The sequence below is a fragment of the Cynocephalus volans genome, chromosome 13 (assembly GCF_027409185.1).
Source record: "Cynocephalus volans isolate mCynVol1 chromosome 13, mCynVol1.pri, whole genome shotgun sequence".
Lineage (NCBI taxonomy): Eukaryota > Metazoa > Chordata > Mammalia > Dermoptera > Cynocephalidae > Cynocephalus > Cynocephalus volans.
This window is the reverse complement of record NC_084472.1, coordinates 96270304-96289491: the sequence shown is the minus strand read 5'-3', so window position 1 is coordinate 96289491 and position 19188 is coordinate 96270304. Positions and strand designations below refer to the sequence as shown.

General features: G+C 37.3%; 1 pseudogene; it reads right to left on the bottom strand.

Moving 5' to 3' along the window:
* Positions 1-7193: 7193 nt before the first annotated feature.
* LOC134361989 (small ribosomal subunit protein eS1-like) lies at positions 7194-7967 on the bottom strand (annotated as a pseudogene).
* Between the last annotated feature and the right edge of the window lie 11221 nt (positions 7968-19188).

The window sequence follows — 19188 nt, the reverse complement described above, 5'->3', positions numbered from 1 at the left end:
GCACCCCACCCCACATCCTGCCATTTGCTATGATGTCAGTGATATTCTGCAGCACAGTACTTGGGAAATAAACTGAGAATTGTTTGGGGAGTCCCTAGGCCACCTGTGAGACAGAATTAGGACAAAACTCCATTTATTAACTGATGCCCATAAGCACAACACTGGATGAAAGACCTGAATGGTGTTCTGTGCCCTGGGGATCAGCATCTTCTCAAAGCCAGTGGTCAATAACCCTCCCAGTATCTGACGGGCATACTGGCCCTGATAAAGGTCATTGGTGTCTTTAGGGAAAGACAGCAGGGAAATCTATAATATAAAGTAATGTATAATATAAAGTAATGATGTTATCACAGGAATTTCCTCAAAGGTACCATATTCTCTTTCACTCATATTCATATTCACTCAAAGGGATAGGTGGAGGGTTGGGGGGGCTGTGAAGTGACGCAGGTGTGGTAATAGGGTGAGGGTTTATGACTCCCGAGGGTGGTGTCTCAGTCAGTTTTGGTTTTTTGTTTTTTCATCATACCAAGACTTTGTTCAGTTAAAAAAAAATGACTGAGAAAGATCTCAGTGAGCTTTCAATCTTTTGGGTTTTAGAGATACTAGGATCGATTAACTTCAAAAACAGATTCGCCAAGGTCTGGCCGTTTTGTTAAGCACCACAGCGGTTCCGGATCACAAACACCCCCACTTGGCCTGCTCCACGGCTACTTCCTCCCTGACATCAGGGAACTCATCCCAAGGGACCATGTCCTCCTTGCATCTCTGGCTTAACAAAGGACAACCACTGAAGGGCACCAGTTGCTGCTGCTCCTGACGCTAGCAAGGTCCTCAGTGCCTCGAGGAAGAGCGACCTCTAGGGGCTGAGGTTGGCAGCGGGGGAGCCACGGCAAAAAACATGTAATTCACACCTGGTAAATCCGCTCCTGCACGCCTACCTCTCTGTCTTTAGACGTCTTCTTTTACAATCTTATGGGATTTCTGCCTCCTCAGTATCTTTCCTCACAGTAAACTACTGAGACCAGACTTTAGTTAGCCGACCAAGCAAACAAGCTCCCTGAGCTAGCAATTTAAGACGCGTGGGATCCAGAATCCCAGGGAGGAGTGGCCGGGGTGTCACACCAGGGCTAGGACAGCTACCCCAAAGAGGGTGGCAACTTATCCCATCATTGTCTATAAAATACAGAGCATTAGTTGAGTAATTTAGTATTTCTTAACCCACAGCTGGGTTTTGAACTGTTAGTGATGCCCCTTTACACAACAATAAAAATATTCCTTATCCTAAGAAATGCGTTTTGAGGCATGAAGAATAACTGATAGAGATTATGTCGGCTTATTGTCCCCAGTATGTTCAAATATCACCTTTGATATCAGAATCTGGGGAGAAAAAAAATCACAATAACCGAAATAATTGTGAGATACATGATCTCTATTTTTCTGTTAGCACACAGCAGTTAAGTTTGGCAATTTCGGAATTTATTTTTATTTGTTTAAAGATATTTGTATGGAAAAGCATTGAATTGTAAACTCAAATAGGTGAATTTATGGTATGTAAATTATACCTCAAGAGAGTTAGTTAATTAATTAATTAAAATTACCCCTTTCCCCAAAGTGTATAAATCCTATGATCTAGTTATTCCACTTCTGGGAATTCATCCTGCGTAAAAATTCTCGATTTAAAAAATTATAGAGGCCCACTTCCCCCTGAGGAGCATATGGGGAGTCACATTAAGCTTTTTGTATCACCTTCCCAACCTTCCCCCACACCTTCCCTCCCAGCCTGGATTCCATTATTAGTGGTTGAAGATTTTGATTCCTCCCTTTCTCTCTTCCCTCCACCCTCTCTGCTTCCTTCTCCAGCCTCTCTTGGGTTTTCTTTTAATACCAGTAAAGTAATTATAGTATTTTTTTAAAAAGCCTTTCATTTTTTTAATGGGTAGAGCCCTGCCCCAGACCCACCCCAGGTCTCTCTCTACCCTGCCAGGTGTCCCACAGAGACCAATGACATTTTGCCTCTTGAAACAATGAAGTTTTTTGGGAAAAAAATAAATAGATAAAAATAAAAAATTATAGAGCACTTACTATGTGATAATCACTATTTTACACACTTTATCAATAACTCATTTAATCTTTTTTTTATTGAGTTTCCAAAATTCCACTCATTCATTTTATTTTTATTTAAGAAATATTTATTGCAGGCCCACTATATGCAAAGTAGTATGTAAACTCAAGATGATCTATAGTCCTTCTAGAGACATTTGATAAAAGAGGAAATGCACAAAGAATATAAAATTACAAATTCTGGAAGTAAAAATTGATTAGGATAGAGACTAACAGAAGGAAGCCTAATATGTATTAGGAGATAGTCAGGAAAGCTTTCTCTGAAGAAATGCCATCTAATTTGAGAATGAAAAATCAAGATGAATAAGGTTTAGCCAAGACAAGAGTTAGGGCTGTGGAGAGGATGTTTGAGATATTTTTTTAAATTTCCAGTTTTGCATAGATAGATGGATGGGTTGATAGATGGGTGGATGGATGGATAGGTAGAGAGAAAGACAGACAGACAGACATATGCATAGGTAGCTCACTGGACGCTTGCTGTTTTCAGTAAGAGAAAATAGTAAACAAAACGGGAATTAGGTTGTTAAGGACAGGAAAGAAGATGAGACTGTGAGATACCATTTAAGTGATCATAATAATGAAAACATCTTTCTCAAACCACTGTTTATTTTATTTAAAAAATTCGAAAACTGTATATGTGCTATGGAAAGTTCAGAATAATTTCGCCTGAATAAATAAGATATCATATGCTACGAAAAAATAGTTCACATACCAGAAGTAAGTGCATTTTTGGTTCAGATCTCAGCAGCATAATCTTTTGTACTTTAGCATTCACTCAATACACTGCATTATAAACAAAGGCAATGAATCTACTTTTCGTTTGTGATTCCTTTGCTATTTCCTGATGGGTCAGATTCCTGTAGTTTGTAATAGTATAAAATAAAAGCATTGCAATAGCTCTTGTTCTTTTAATAATTCTACAAACAGAATTTCTTAGACGATATGGAGTACAATACAAAATGAGTACTTTAATGCTGTTTTTCTACCTCATGAATATCAATTCTGCGAGCTAGGTCTTGACATAGCAATCTATACTCTGAAAATAAGAAGCTCTAAATAAAATAATATAATAAAGAATTGTACTGAGAAGCTTCAAGTCATAATTTTGAAGCACACACTGTATTATCATAAATGCTTTCTTGGGTTTTCCTGCAGTCTGGAATGAATTATACATATAAATTCAAAGTGTAAATACATCAAGAACATGTTTAAATTTTATATGATGAATAGTACTGTCATTACAAATTTGATGTTTTGTTTGCTTTAAATTTCCTGGTATTATGTAACCATCTAATTTATTGAGATTTAAAAGCTGTTCGCATAGCTAGGTGTAGGATTACACACATAAAGCTGTGGAATTATTCATGGTGATACTGTCTAAATGATCAACTTTAGAGCTACGTTTGGTTGCCATAAAATAGCCACTAAAAATCTTAACTGAGGTGAGCAGAGTGTTCAAGGTTTCCAAAAGTCCCTGCTGTATTTTGAACAATTTTTGCATCTCATATAATTCAATACTATGTATACAAATGAGCTACTAGGGCATACTGCTGCATTCGAATTATATGCCACTAACTTCCTTTCAATCCCCAAAGATTTCTTTATAAACTGGGACCACTGACTCATTTTTTTTTTCTTTTAAGAAATCTTTTGTAAGTGCCTCTCAGGTCTAGCAGATACAGTACTGGCTGCTAAACCACTTGATTGCAACTTCAGATTCAGTCTAAATCTCTTTCTAGGGCAAATTTTCAAACGTAGCAATAAGAATTTAAGGTATTAATGCCCGAGACAGAGCAGCTAAGTAACAGACCAGCATCTTTATGATAGAATTCATCTGTGATCTTGCTGTGTCCCCATTATATTTCTGAAATTATGTTATTTTTGAGCTCTAGTCTGTACCTTCCATACAGTTTAAATAAGTAAGCAATTTAGTTTCCACTGAGATCTCACTCTGGAAACTTTCCTACAATTCAATTTTATATTACACTAAGCAGTGCTTTACTCCTGCCAGTACCATCCTGGAGGCTTCCATCATGGCTCATGGTTTGTGTCATGGGAGAGGCATTCCCGTTTGCTAGAATCATTCAATTTCACCTGCCTGTGTGATCGGCTCTACAACACTGCCTCTGCTCCTCCCCTGTTTCAGTATTCTATCAACCTCTTGAGACATTTAATTGCCTCACAATTCATCTCCATTATGATATTTCAATATCAAACATCCTAATTTTTATTTACATTAGTCTTCACATCCTACCTCTCCTCCTATCTTTTGGTATATTCCAATATTCTCTACAGGTGATCCTTTTATCTCTGTATTTTTCCTCTGATAACTTTTACCAAGAAAAATTCTTCCCTAGTTCTAAAGAGAAATATATTTATCTCCCAGGTACTGGGTAATAACAGGGCTCTTTCTTTGAGCATAATTTTCTCCGAGATACATATAAAATCTTATGAGATGTGGTCATAACAATACTTAGATGAGAATTTATAGAATTAATCAATGGAAATGAAAACAAATTAATGATAATGAAACTAAGTGCTTGTCATAGGTTGAATCTGTCCCTTCAAAAAAGATGCATTGAAGTTTTAAGTCGCAGTACTTCAGAATATGACCTTATTTGGAAATAGGGTCATTGCAGAGGTAATTAGTTAAAATGAGATATATTGGGGTGGTGTGGACCCCTAATCCCACATGACTGGTGTGTTATAAGAAGACAGCCACGTGATGGCAGAGAGACACACAGGGAGAATGCCATGTGACAAGGGAAGTAAAGACTGGCATTATGCACCTGCAAGCCAACGAATGGCAAAGATTATCACCTGGGAAAGATTATTCCCCTACAGCTTGCAGAGGGAGCATGGTCCTGCCAACACCTTGATTTTGAACTTCTAGCTTCCAGAACTGTAAGAGAATAAATTTCCGTTGCTTCAAGCCCTCCTGTTTGTGGTACTTTGTTACAGAAGCCCTAGGAAACTAACACAGCTCTCAGCTAGAGAAATTAGGGGGAAAAATAAAGCCAAAGGATGTAGAAATAAATAATAAGAAAAAAAATGGAAAGTAGCTGACTTTAAAATAAATACAAATGCAAATAAACAAAAACCATATTAATAATAAATACCAAAAATTGGTTGTCAAAAGGCCAATAAAGATGAACCTATCATTGGAAATCTAATAAAAGAAAAAGAGAGAAAGAATAAAAAATAACACAAGATGGAAATAATAGACATCTATTATTTTCTGTAAAGAAAATAGAAAGTGGGGATTTTCTATAAAGAAAGAAAACTATGTATAGCTTTACAATTAATAAAATGAGAAGGTCGAGATGGAACATTTAATGTCCACTTAAGATTTTTAAAAATCCAGTATGTAGGATTTCCATAACTTGATAAAGAAATACACAAAAATTTATACCTTCTGTTAACAATTGGAAGTGTCTCTCAAGTCAATAACTGAAGCAATAAAGAAAAACGAAGAAGAGATATTGTAAGGAAAAGACAAAGCTATTTTTATTGCAGAGATTATGATGTTCTACTTAAAAATAAAAACAAATAACTGCAAACTAAATAGTACTGAGAAGAAAGTTCAGCAAGAGTGCTCAATATATCATCAATAACAAAATTAATGCATTTCTACACATATTTACAACCAACTAAAAATTTAATGAGATGGAAAATATCCCATTCACAAAGCATCACAATGTTTACAAAACACAAATTAATAATCAAAACTATAATTAAGTAATATATTTTATAATTAGTAATTTATTAAGTACAATTGAAAAACATAGTACTTAATCTCAGTTAATGGAAGCATCTATCAAGATGCTGAATGGAAAAATATTTTTCAAAAGTGTCATTTTATCCCTCATAAATTTATAAATTCAGTGAAAACTCAAAAAGACTTTTATGGAATTTGACAACTGATTTTATAAATTATTGGAAAGAGAAAGTAAGAAGTGTTACAGGAAATTGCCTAACAGGTGACAAAGCAGAACACAAAATCAGGGTCACTAAAAGAGTGTGTTATTAGTGCAGAATAAAAGAAAACAGAACAATAGAATAGCACTGAATGTTCAGAAACAGACCTATATAAATATTTGTCAAAGATGATCACAAAGTAGCACTTCGAGTCATTGGTGAAAATATATACTATTCAATAAATTGTAATGGAGCAGCCAAATAAGTTTTGGAATTATGTATTGAAAAAATATTCCATACTCAATATTAAATTTAAAAATAAATTCCAAGAGGATCCAAGAGGATGGATCAAAGAGGTAAGGAAAAGGACAAAAACATAGAAGCGCATTCGTTATATCAAGGAAGGTCAAAATAAGCAGTATAAAAAATGGAAAAAGATAATATTTATATACTTGAATACACACAAATACAAAATCTTTGCACAAATAAAGAAGGCTTAAGCAAACTTAAAAGACTAATATATAACAAGGAAAATATAATTTCTTTTTTTTATATGTTGCTTTGTGTTGCTTTGCCCCCCACAGATTTGTCACCCCACTTCCCCTGGGTGACGGAGATGCAAAGGATTACTCAAAACCCATCTCTTCCAAGCAGTGAGAAGCCCTGAAAAGGTTAATCTCCCTTTGGGGCACTCAAGCAAGAGCAAGGAAATTAACCCTGAATTGGGGTCCTCTTCCAGCATTTATTTTCCAGACAAGAAAGTTACAGGAAGTGAACAAAGGTGGGGTTATAGTTTAACAGTATAGGCTGGTAACTTTCAGTGAAACAAGCCAGATGACATTCCAGTAAGGCAATTAAGTGGTCCTATCAACAACAGTTTGATCTGAGCAAACATTCCTTCTCCCTCTATAGTTTCTCAGTATCTTTACATAACAATCAGTAACTCGTCTGTCCTTGAGCCAGCAACCTGCTGTGCCACAATTCTTTATCTCACACCAGAGACTTATAGCCTGAGGGAAATTTCCTGACCTTGCAAGGGCAATATTTGAAACTATAAGGCTTTGGAAAACCAGGCCCTGTGAAGTACATATGCTTTATAGTATATTCCACATTTATATGGGATTTTTTATTTGTCGCCATTAACAGTCTGAATTTTAAACGGATTCTAGGACTGGTGGTTCATATCCATCAGCTCGCTCAACTTTAGCACCTGTTTCATCCCCAGTAGCTTTCCCAGAACTTCTACCTCCACCATGAAGCTCCCTGAGTTTTCCCAATTCAAACCTGGGCTTCTTCAGCATTTTTATTCTTCTAACGAAGACATCATGGAGAGGATAAATAGACTGGCGAGCCTTTTCTATGTCTTTTCCAATGCTGTCTGGAATCAATTTATTGACCACTTCTTTCCAGTGGTCATGATTTCCATCATCTTTTTCTGGATTTGGTGGGCCTGTTGGTGCTGAGCATAAGAAGTCTTCCATATCTGATGGTTGTGCTTTTTAGTAAAACAACACAGAACAGACGAAGCAAATAACCATCTGTAGTCTTGACATCAACATGAGCTTCAATCATGGTCTGCCATTTTTTGAACACGGAACACATTTTGTCACGAGTAAGATCCATGCCATGGAAGTTAGTCAGGCGGTTTTTGCCCTGAACATCCTCGTAATTAGCTTGAATTTTCTAAATGCAACTTCATCATTCCGCAGATCAGCAAGGCTCACTTCAAACACACAGCCTCTGAGATCATCAGGTGCAATTTTGGTTCCTTGAGTCCTGGTGGCTAGTGTTTTTCCAATATTTCTTATACTGAACATAGCAGGCACTTTCACATCATACCAATCTTTCTTAGAAAATGGATCAACCGCTTTCTTTTTCACTCCTTTTTTGCCACCTTTTGTAAGGTGCTTGTTCTTGCCAGCTGACATGGTCCTGCTCAGAGAGCCAAAAGGCAATATAATTTCAATATAGAGAGACAAAAATAGTCTCTAAAATTTATAAAGAAATCCTTCATATTTATAAGAAAAAAATAAACTGTATAAAAACGAGATTTCATAGACTTCAAAGAATATGAACAGGTAATTCCCTAAAAAATAATTATAATCTACCAATAAGCATTTTAGAGGGGTACAACTTCACTACACTTCAAGAAATATTAAGATAAATTAAAGTATAAAGAAAAACCTCACAAATTCTTCCATGTCATTGGTAAAATAGTTTTTTATGAAATGGAACTCTCAAGCACATGGAAAAACTGCTATGTTCATTCACTGTTGGTGGAGGTCTAAATTTCTAAAGTCTTTTTGGAGGGAATTTGACAATATCCATTAAAATATAAAATGTGTGTTCTATGGAAATTAACAGTTTACATTATCAAGTCCAGGGATATAAATGTAAACTTAAAACAGGAATGTGCAGGGGAGGGGATTACAATATTATAAGTTCTAGGGAAAAATTGAAAACTAGTGAAATATTCATCAATGGAAACTGATTAAATAAACCTCCACTTAAATGAATGCTCTTTGACAGCTAAAAGGAATAAAGTAGAATGATAAACATTAATGTAAAAAGTTCTCCAAGATATAGTCAAGAAGAGTGAGCAAACAGCACAATAATAAATATAATTTATTTGAACTATATGTTACAGGAGGGTGTTTTGTGTGCACACTTCTTGTATACAAGTGCACTGATAAAAGATTGGAAGGATGAATACCAAATTGCTCATTTTGCTCTGAATTTTTCTTTATGTGTAAAAATCACTGTATTAACTAGATAATAAAATAATTTTACAAGAAGGTGATAACACAAACAAGTGTTTTAAAATTATATTTCTGACAATTTTTTCTTAATAATTTAATTCATATACTTAGCCTCTTCATCAGCTTTAGAAATTTTTAACTTGATGTAAGAATTAATATAAAAATAATTAAGAAGAAGTCACTTTATTAGTGTGTGAACCTCGCCCAGTCTTGACTGTGAAAATTCTTCCCTCAGGGAATGTGCACAGGCTGTGTTTGAGAGGGATCCTGTTCATTCTTTATTTAATGTCAGCTCAGCCTGAACATGCCTAAGTATAGGTATAAAGGACAGAAGATAAACCCTATGCGAAAGACATCTGAAATTACAGATTTAGAACAGTCTTTTAACAGAGCATTTTGCATCCCAGATAATTGGTGGCTTTTCAATTTCTGAAATACATTTGGCTTACCTGGATTTCAGTTCAATCAATTATCCCTGCCTAGAATTCTTTATTTCCTCACTGCAGAAATTGGCTGCTTAGTAATGAGCAACAGCTATGCACATGAAATTAACGAAGTCATTACTTAGAGTTAGATAAATAGTGGAACTAATGAAACTAATGGAAAAAGATTCTTTTTAATCTGCTGTGGGTGAGTTATTTGATATGCCAAGCTCAGTTTTAAAGCTTAGTGAAAGTAAATTCAAGAGCTGATCAAAGTCAATCTGTGATTGTTTAGCATAACTCAAAATAGAATGTGCTATTTGAGAACATTCCTCAAAATTCGTTGGAAATTGCTAAGAAATAGTCTGCTAGGAATAACTCAGGGGTCCTTCAGTTACAGGCAAAGAGGAGCTCTACAGGCCGGGAATAAGCACTTGTTTTTCCAAACCGTCTCTGTTTTATCAAACAGGTGAAAAAATAACTCTAGACACCCACCCCTCTTTGTCCCGCGTCTCACAGCCTGGCCAGCCTGTTTACCGTAAGTACCTAATTGTATGCCCTTCCTTCCTCTTTTTGTCTTTGTTACAGATTAAATGGCTTTGTACTCCTCTCCCCCAAATATGTTGAAGTCCTAACTTCCAGTACCTCAGAAATTAACCTTATTTGAAAATAGGGTCTTTACATAAATATTCAAGTTAAAATGAGGTCCTTAGGGTGGGCCCTAATCCAACATGACTGTGTCAGTATAAAAAGGGGAAATCTGGACACTGAGGCAGACACAACCAGAGGAAAGGCAATGTGAAGACTCTCAGGGAGAACACAGCCATGTGACTGGAGTGATGCATCTGTGAGCCAAGTAATGCCAAGGACTGTCACCACACATCAGAAGCTGGACAAGGCAAGGAAAGAGTCCCTTACAGCCCTCACAGAGAGCATGACCCTGCTGACACTTTGATTCTGGACTTCTGGCCTCCACAACTGTGAATCAATACATTTCTGTTGTTTCAACCCAGTCTGTTTCTGAAACTTCAAGGTAGCCCTAGGGAACAAATACAGCCACAACCATGAGAAATTCCACACTTCCAGCCACACCTAAGCCAGTGCCCTCTAGTCCCCATGAGCCTCTTCACATCCCCCTTTCTGCTGCATTATCCACCCCTCCACGAGTGCTGGAAGCTTCCTCCATGCTCTCTGGAATTAGTGGTCTATTGTCAGTAAAATTTCCTGTAACCCAAATCTCTTCTCCAAACATTGAGTTTACGTTCTTGATCTAACATAAATCTGGCTCTGGCTCTTCAGAAGACCCTGCTTCCCTTGTAACCCAGCACGTATTTCTCTCATACCCCTTGCAGGTACCAAGGTGTGCAGGAGAGCGGTGAAACCTCCATGCTGTTCATTGCCAGTCCCAGATCCTCCTCCCGCCTGCCCATCTAAATCCTCCATGAAGACTCTCGCGTCCACAGACTCTGTTATTCTCTGCTCCTCATTTCTGCTCTGACCCACTCATTCTCGGGTCTATTATTCACTCTTCTAAGATTTGGCTCCACACTCCCGGATTTCTGTCTGAACCCTTTCATTTTAATATATATCTAATGATCCTTCCATCAACTTGGGCTCTCAGTTCCTTCAGTGTCTCCATTCCAAAGACTTTTTATCTTTGTCTTAACTCGGAGATTCATTTTTATGATCATACTCTAGACCTAGTCATCACCATCATCTGCAGCTCCCCTGCCATCTTGATTGAGGCAGCTTACCTACTGACCACAGCCTCCTACCTTTCCAGTTGACTTTCTCCAGTGTGCCAGCTCCTGCCCCCGGGCTGCCAACCCATGGATCCTCCCATCATTACACTGTCTCTCACCCACATGTTGTTCCCCTGCCCACCTTATCCAGGCTCAGACTTCCATGGGGGTAAACTTACAATTACTCCCTTGCATGCAATTCCGTTCTCCTCCCTCATTCTCACCGCCATATTCACCTGGAGAAGAACATAATCTTGGTAAATTCCAATTTTTTGCCTATGTGGACCTGCACCTTTAAAGCTAAACATGGCTGAAGAAAACCACGCAACCATGTCTCTGGTTTTACTCTGAATTCAGGACCATTAATTTCAATGGGGCTGGTAATGCTTGCTCTCCTGTAAGCATGATGTACTTCCTAGTTCAATCATCCTTCCCCTCTTCTGAAAGACTATTTCATACTGTCCTGGCTCTTCAAACCTTGATCATCTCTTTCCCATCTTCCTTCTAAGCTGGAAACCTTGTTTTCTGCTTCACTGAAAAAAAAAAAAATGAAATGACTAGAAGTAAAATTTCACAGAATGCTGCCACCACATATATCCAGCTAGAGCATCTGTAAATACATTGTCTGCCATCTGTTTCTAGGAGTTAACTAGTTGTCTTTTACCCAGAGCCAGCCCCTTCAATGGGAACTAGGTCCCATTTCTTATTGTTTACTTAATGTTCTAGATTTTCTCCTCTCCCTCACCTATAATAACAATTTTTTCCCTGTCTCTTGAATCAGCCCTACCTGTGCATCATCTTGGTGATATACAAGGGCTCTTCACAAAGTTTGTGGAAAAATAGAATTAAAATATAATACAAGTCTTTCCCTGAACTTACATATCTTTCTATGAATGTTTTGAAGACCCCTTCATATCCTATCTTGAAAATACAACTAAACAAAATGCAAAACAAACAAAAAAACAAACAAGCAAAAAACTCAGCCCCTCTTCCCTATGCCAGTTACTGTACCATTTCTTTGCTCCCTTTATGGAAAAACCCACAAAGGAGTGTTTTATTGTACTCACTGTCTCCATTTCCTCTTTCCATTCTGTCTTTACCTCTCTCCAATAGTTATAGGTTGAATCGTGCCCCTGTCCAAATTCTTGTGTGGAAGCCTTAACCACCAGTATCTCAGAATGTGACCTTATTTGGAAATAGACTTATTACAGATGCAATTAGTTAAGATGGGGTTATACTGGAGTAGAATGGGCCCTTAATCTAATATGACAGGTGTGCTTACAAAAGGGAGACTTTGAACATACAAACACACACTCACGCAGACACATGGAACACCCTGTGAAGATAAGGCAGAGATAAGGGTGCTGCTTCCTCAAGCCAGGAATACCAAAGATTGCCAAAAAAACAAAAAAACAAACAAAAAACCGACAGGAGCTAAGGGATTATGTGTGGAAGAGATTCTCTTCCTAAGAGCCCTCAAAAGTAACCAACCTTGCCAACACCTTGATCTTGGACTTTGAGCCTCCAGGAGTACAATACAGTACATTTTAATTGTTTAAGTCACTCTGTGTGGTACTTTGTTAGGGCAGCCTTACCAAACTAACATATGGGTCAAGCATTTGACTCCAACACTTAAGTATGACTTCCCGATGTCCCTCTGATCTTCACATTGCTAAACCAAGGTAACTTATCCATCTATATTTTTGCTCAACTAGTCAGCAACATTTAACTCTATTCATGTGAGCTCATAAGCAGCATACTTGCCAAATTTTCCCCCTGCCGTTCTGACAGCTCCCTCTTAGGCTTCTTTCCTAGACTCTCTTTTTCTCAACCTTGTAAGTTAGGAGGGCTTCAGAGCTGGATTTGTGCTGCTGCTCTTTATTTACATGGACACACGTGGTGATCTCCGCCAGTGGCATTGGAAATACCATCTACCTGCTGATGACTTTCAGATTTACATTTCCATCCTACAGCTCTCCCCTAAAACGTAGAATTCCATGTCTTAGCACTCCCTAGACTTCTACATTTGCATAATAATAGACACCTCAACCCTGGCATGACCAAAATTTAACCTTTGATTTCCTGTCATGGTTGTCCTCACACTTTCTTTTCCCTTCAGTGGATATCATCTCTACCCTTCCTGTTGTTCAGTCTAGAAATCTTAGTGACATTTTTAGCTCCTTTCTTTCTTTCACAAACCCCACGTAATGCTTTAGGTAATTCAATTGCATCTGTCTAAAAAATATATCCAGAATTAGATATATTTTTCAACCTCCTCCACTGCCACCCTCATCTAAGCCATCATGATATTTCCATGGGTTATTGCTGTAGTCTCCTCCCTGGTCTCAGCACACATGATTACCCTCTGTCTCAGTCCACTTGTGCTGCTATAACAAAGTACCGCAGATTGGATAATTTACAAAGAACAGAAATGTATTTCTCACGGTTCTGGGGGCTGGGAGTCCCGCATCAAGGCATCGGCATCTGGTGTCTGGTGAGGGCCTTCTTGCTACATTCTCACACAGTAGAAGGGAAAAGGGCAAAATGGAGCTGAATTCCCTCCATCAAGTCCTTTTATAATGGTATTAACCTTTTTATTAGTGCACAGCCATCATGGCCTAGACACCTCCCAAAAAGCCCCACCTCCCAACACTGTTGCATTGGGGCTTAAGTTTCCAACTCATAAATTTTGGAGGACACATTCAGACCATATCATCTATTCATAACACAGCAGCCAGAATGTCCTTTGGAAATATAAGTCAGACTGTGGCCCTACAATGCCCCAAATCCTGCAGTGGTTCTATGTTCTCCTCAAAGAAAAAGCCAAAGTTCTAAAAACTCTCATTAGTAAACCCAGCTTCCCACTACTGTTGAAGAACATGACATGACCCTTTCTTCACCCATCCCTCTCCTCCAGCCACAGGGCATCCTTGCTGCTCCTCAAACAGGTGGGCACTCAGTCACTTTAGGACCTTTGCACTGACTATTCCTTCTCCTTACAATTCCCTTTTTCAAGGGAATTGTACTGAATTTAAAATAGAAAGCTCTACCTCATCCCAGCATGTGTGAACTTTACCTTATTTTCCATTCTAACACATTATCTAATTCACTTTTTAAAATATTTACTATCTCTTTTCTTCCCACATTCCCGGCCAGAATGTTAGCTCCAACAGGGCAAGTATATTTATTATCCACAGATGTATTCAAGGCACAAACACATGTTCAATCAATATTTGCTAGATGGATTTTAAAAAAACAGCCCACCTATCAAATTTTCTTATTAATTCAAATAATTTGTTTCAAATTTTCTTCAATTTTTAATGTAAAAGACATGTCAACTGTGAATAATGGCAGTTTTGCTTCTTTTCCTTTTCTGATCCTTAAGTACTTTATCAATAGTACTTATCTTTAATAAGTACTATTATTTAATAAGCACTATACAATAAGAAATCAACAGAATTTGATACAACAAATCAATTAGGAATACCAGTGTAGATGCATGTTTTTTGTATGTGAAAAAGATGCTCACAATATGCAATTTAATAAAAAAGAAAATCAAGTTACCAAGTAGTATGTAAAGCAAAACTAGTAAACAGCTTATGTAAATAAAAATCATATGTGTATGTATACACACACTCATGTGTGTGCACATACTAACACATACTCCTTACTGATTTTAATATTCTTAAATCACTTTAAGCATTTATTATTAGGCATACTTTACAAATAAAAAATCTAATCCCAAGAATGTACAGGTAATACGTAGAAAAGTAAGAATTAAAATGCTATTTTTATCCCTCTCAAACCCCCTACACTCCATTGCTTCAAATGCTAGAATTTGAAATTGGTCATAAAATTTTTCAATTTCCCAGTACAAGATAGAAAATGAATTCAATGGTTTGGGGATTTTTTTGTAAATATAGGGTTTCTTTTGCAATAATACATGAATGTGTATGCTTTTTCTTCTTATGCTTGGGTGAATTCTCACTAATCCAAGTCAGAAGATCATACCTGGAGTTAAATCTTAAGGGAAACCTAGAAACTGGTAATGTAGATCATTCAATCTTTAATTTGCAAGTTTTTTCAGTGACAGATTTCCTTAATGAGGTCATGAAAGGCACTCAAAAGAAAGGGAATAATTAATTGGAAAAACTTGATGGAAATTTACCATTTGTTGCAGAATTATCCACTAAATTTGCTTTTCTCTCCTTTTATAGTTAGAAAATTTTGGTGAGCACAGCCTTCCTGAGTAAAGACTGTATTTATTAAAAAGTTCATGGAATGATTCATATTATCCTTTAATTCCATTTTTTCACAAACTTTTTGAAATACCTGAGTATTTTTCAACTTTCCTAATGATTTAGTGTGACTGTGTTACTAACCTCTGGTTAGTGGTGTAGAATCAAAAATGAGTTCTGCAACTTCTGGGTTGAGTCTTTAAAGGGAGTAGACATAGCATCTCCTTCTCTTTCCCCTTTTCTGCTTGTTAGAATCTGGGTGCATTTGTTGGCCCAAAAGAAGCTATCTTGTATGAGATGCAAATCTTGCATCTTTGATCCTGAATAACTTATTTGGCCTCTCTGCACTTCAAATTTATAAAAGCAAATAATACTAACAAAAGTAAATAATAGAATTTATCCCATAGGAATACTGTGAAAGTTGGAGATAACCTGGAAAAATAGATTTCCAGTCAAGATGGTGGAATATAGTCCCCAGTGTCACTCTCTCCCACAAATCAACTAGTTTACAACTATTAAAAAGCAATGACAGCCAAGCTGGGGCCACTAGAGCTCAGAGGAAGAGGAGGAGAGACCTATAGAGTGCATGAAAGCAGGAGAAGCCATGATGAAAGAAAGAAAAAAACGTTCCAACTGTTTTGAATCTCAGCCATTTCCAGACTGGAGCTGCTGATCACATAGAACAGAAGCTGGCAAAAGCCACAGATGTGCCCTTTGGATGAAGTTTCTTGGACGTGGCAGGGGAGAAGAGGGCCTTGGTGGCACCCAGGCCAGAAATGTCACTAATAGGGTTCCTGTAGACCCATATAGGACCAAGGAGACACAACAACTGAAAAAAGGAGCCACTCAGAGGCTGGTGAGTCACTGCAAGGGACTGGAGTACAGCCTATTCCATAGGAAGTGTTTGGAGTGTGGATGGTGGGGGAGACAGGCCCACCAGGAGAACACTGGGGCACAGCAAGGACTGATCTGCCTCCCATCGGTGTAGGACCACTCAGAGGAGATTAGTCAGGAATATAGAATTGCATGGGGTGCAGTTTGATGAAAAGACTCAGGCCCAGACCAGTGTTTCTACACAACCCAGGTCCAGCAGATTTCACTCAACCCAGAAGTACCTACAAAATCAACCATTAAAACTGGAACTGCACAAAAAGCCTTACCCAGGGAATCAGCAGCAAAGCAGCAATTTAGCTCAACCTCAGAGGAAGTTCCCCCACTTTAGAAGTAAGCAAAGGACAACAAATTAGTTCCAGTGCAGAGTTTAAGTAGCGGGAATAGCAAATAATCCAACACAGAACTGAAAGAAAAAACAGAGAACCTCGTGGGGCCCGCCCAGGGTCCTGAAGGTATGGAGCAGGAACTGGACCCTCCACCCACAATCAGGTACACTGCCAGTGCCACAGGGCCTGCATGGATCTGGGGACTGGACCCTCCTCCCACAACCAGGCACACCACCAACACCACGGTGCCTGCCTGAGGTCCTGAGGCATGGAACCAGGTCACCAGCAACTAGGTAAGGAGCATGCCAAAAACATCACCTCCATTTGGGTGGCCCACCACAGACACCACAATAACCATGGCTGCTGCAAAACTGGCTAGATGCCACAACCACCATGCAGATGGTCCACCAGCCACTGGAGTGCATTGACACAAGGAGAGTCACCAGCAGAGACTAAAGAAAAGAAGATGTCTCTCTCCACAAAGCCCATTCCAGAGAGACAGAAAAAGCATCTGCTCTATGATAATACTGGGGGACCTGAACACACCTCTCAGCATTGGCCAGATCATCTAGGCAACAAATCAACAGAGTAACCATTACTCTTTCAGAAGGAGAGAAGAAATCTGGGGTTATCAGAGGTGGGGGGGGGAGTGGGGGGTGAGGAGAGATAGGACAAGGGGCATAAAGAATAAGTACAATTTGTAACAATATATATGCAAGTAATATTGATTTGATCAACATACGTCAGCCCCCAAAATATGTATAATCCATTATGATTCAATAAAGATTAAAACAGAACAACATGGAAAATATTAGCAAAGTAGATATTCCTCAAAAACATGATTATTTTTATAACAAGGAAGAGGTGGTGAAGGCAAATATGCTTTCCTAATCTTTATATCCTAAAAACAAACTTATACAATCTCATGATATAGATACTGAGAATGGAAAAAGGAGGAAAATGGATTTTTTTATGTCCACAATACAAGTATGGGACATTCATACACAAGACCTCTGAGCAGACTCCTGGAAAAGCAGGCCGCCCCCCACACACACACACCGCACTTCCCCTCATCTCTAATGTGCATTTCTGTGGTGGGTTACCAACTCTTAACTGGACTCTTCCCATTGGCACAAATTTCCTCTGAGCCCAGACCCTCAATAAGCATGTAAATTTCCAGCTTATATTCAGTTTAAATGCAATGAGATTTTTTTTTACATTTTTAGAAGATTTTAAAGTTTCTACCATGCTGAGAAACATATATATGCATATATTTTCATATATGTAATTCATATATGATACACATGATATACGATATATATGTATTATAGGCATCTGACTGTTCCTTGGGCCATGAATATTCTCACGAAGAAGGTGCCAATCTCCTAATAGTCTATACCTCGGTTATTTAATTCCTTGAATTTAAATATTTCCAAATACAGAAACTATTTTAATTGTATAGTTTTTGAGATATATTTAAAAAAAAGAAAAATCCAGGTCTATTCTGTTTTATATTTATTAAAATTAAACTACTGCCTTCACACTACCACATTTTGGTAGTGCTGTATATTTTAAATTTCAAATACTTAGTGAGAAATATTAATATTTCCCAGTGGGGATGCATTTATAAAGCTTTTTGACAATTATACACAACTTGATTTATTCCTGGACATGATATAATTTATTTCATTTTAGAAAGTAATTGTTATGTACTCAGGATCAGTTAAATGTTCTTGTTAAATAACAGGAAATGAGTTTATTCATGACTTGATAAATTACGTAATTCCTGTGCTTTTGAAAAAAGTCCTAAAGAGCTTAATCATCCCGATGTCATGCTTCAGTTAAAATTATATTTGGTAAAACTATTAGATAACACATGGTTTCACTAACTCTTTAACAGATTTGATCATCTCCTGTTTGATCTGCCAAATTTACCCTGAATTCTACATGCATTATGAGTGGGAAAGTATGCTGTTCAGTAACTTCTCCCCATTTCCCCAAACACTAGCCCGTCACAGCCTGCACTGCCATTTATAGTGAGCCAAAGTAAAATGTACATATGTAAATATACTTTGGACCCTTTAAATACTTTAATAAATGGGTGACGGTTATCACATAGCACCCCAAAATGTGCAGCAATTTTTGAAGAAAAAGAAATGATGGTCCAATAGTATTGTTTTGAAGTCTCTGTATATAATTCTTTAAACAAAATAATAAAATAAACAATAACAACAATAATAGTAATTGATTAGTACTATGTGTCTGCCTTAGTAATATAAGATTAACATACATTGTCATATAAAAATTCTACAAAGAAGGTTTTATGATTTTCCACAGAGCTACGAAGTGGCAATGCTGAGAACATTTTCTAACAATGAAATATTTATTTTAAATAACAATTGCATCCCCAAGAAGTTTCACATTTGCAGCCTTGGAAAGAAAGTTGGTAATTTGTTTAGTTCACTTTATTTAAATTTTTCTTTGGGGGATTGAATTTATTAAGTTTTGGTTTAGATGCACAACAGAATTAAAAATGATGTTTTTTTGAGAACCAGTCTCTGTAATAGAAGATAGAGATAATGACAGATCATCTTATTTTTTCTTATTATAAAATCCTCTTTAGATCCTTTTGTGATCAAAGTAATATAATTACAATAAATACAGCATTAAAGAGACAGCAATTATTAAAATGTGGTTTCAAAAGTATAAAATTTCAAGCAAAGTTATAAAATTCAAGGTAATATAATATATGACATTTTAAGTAAGAT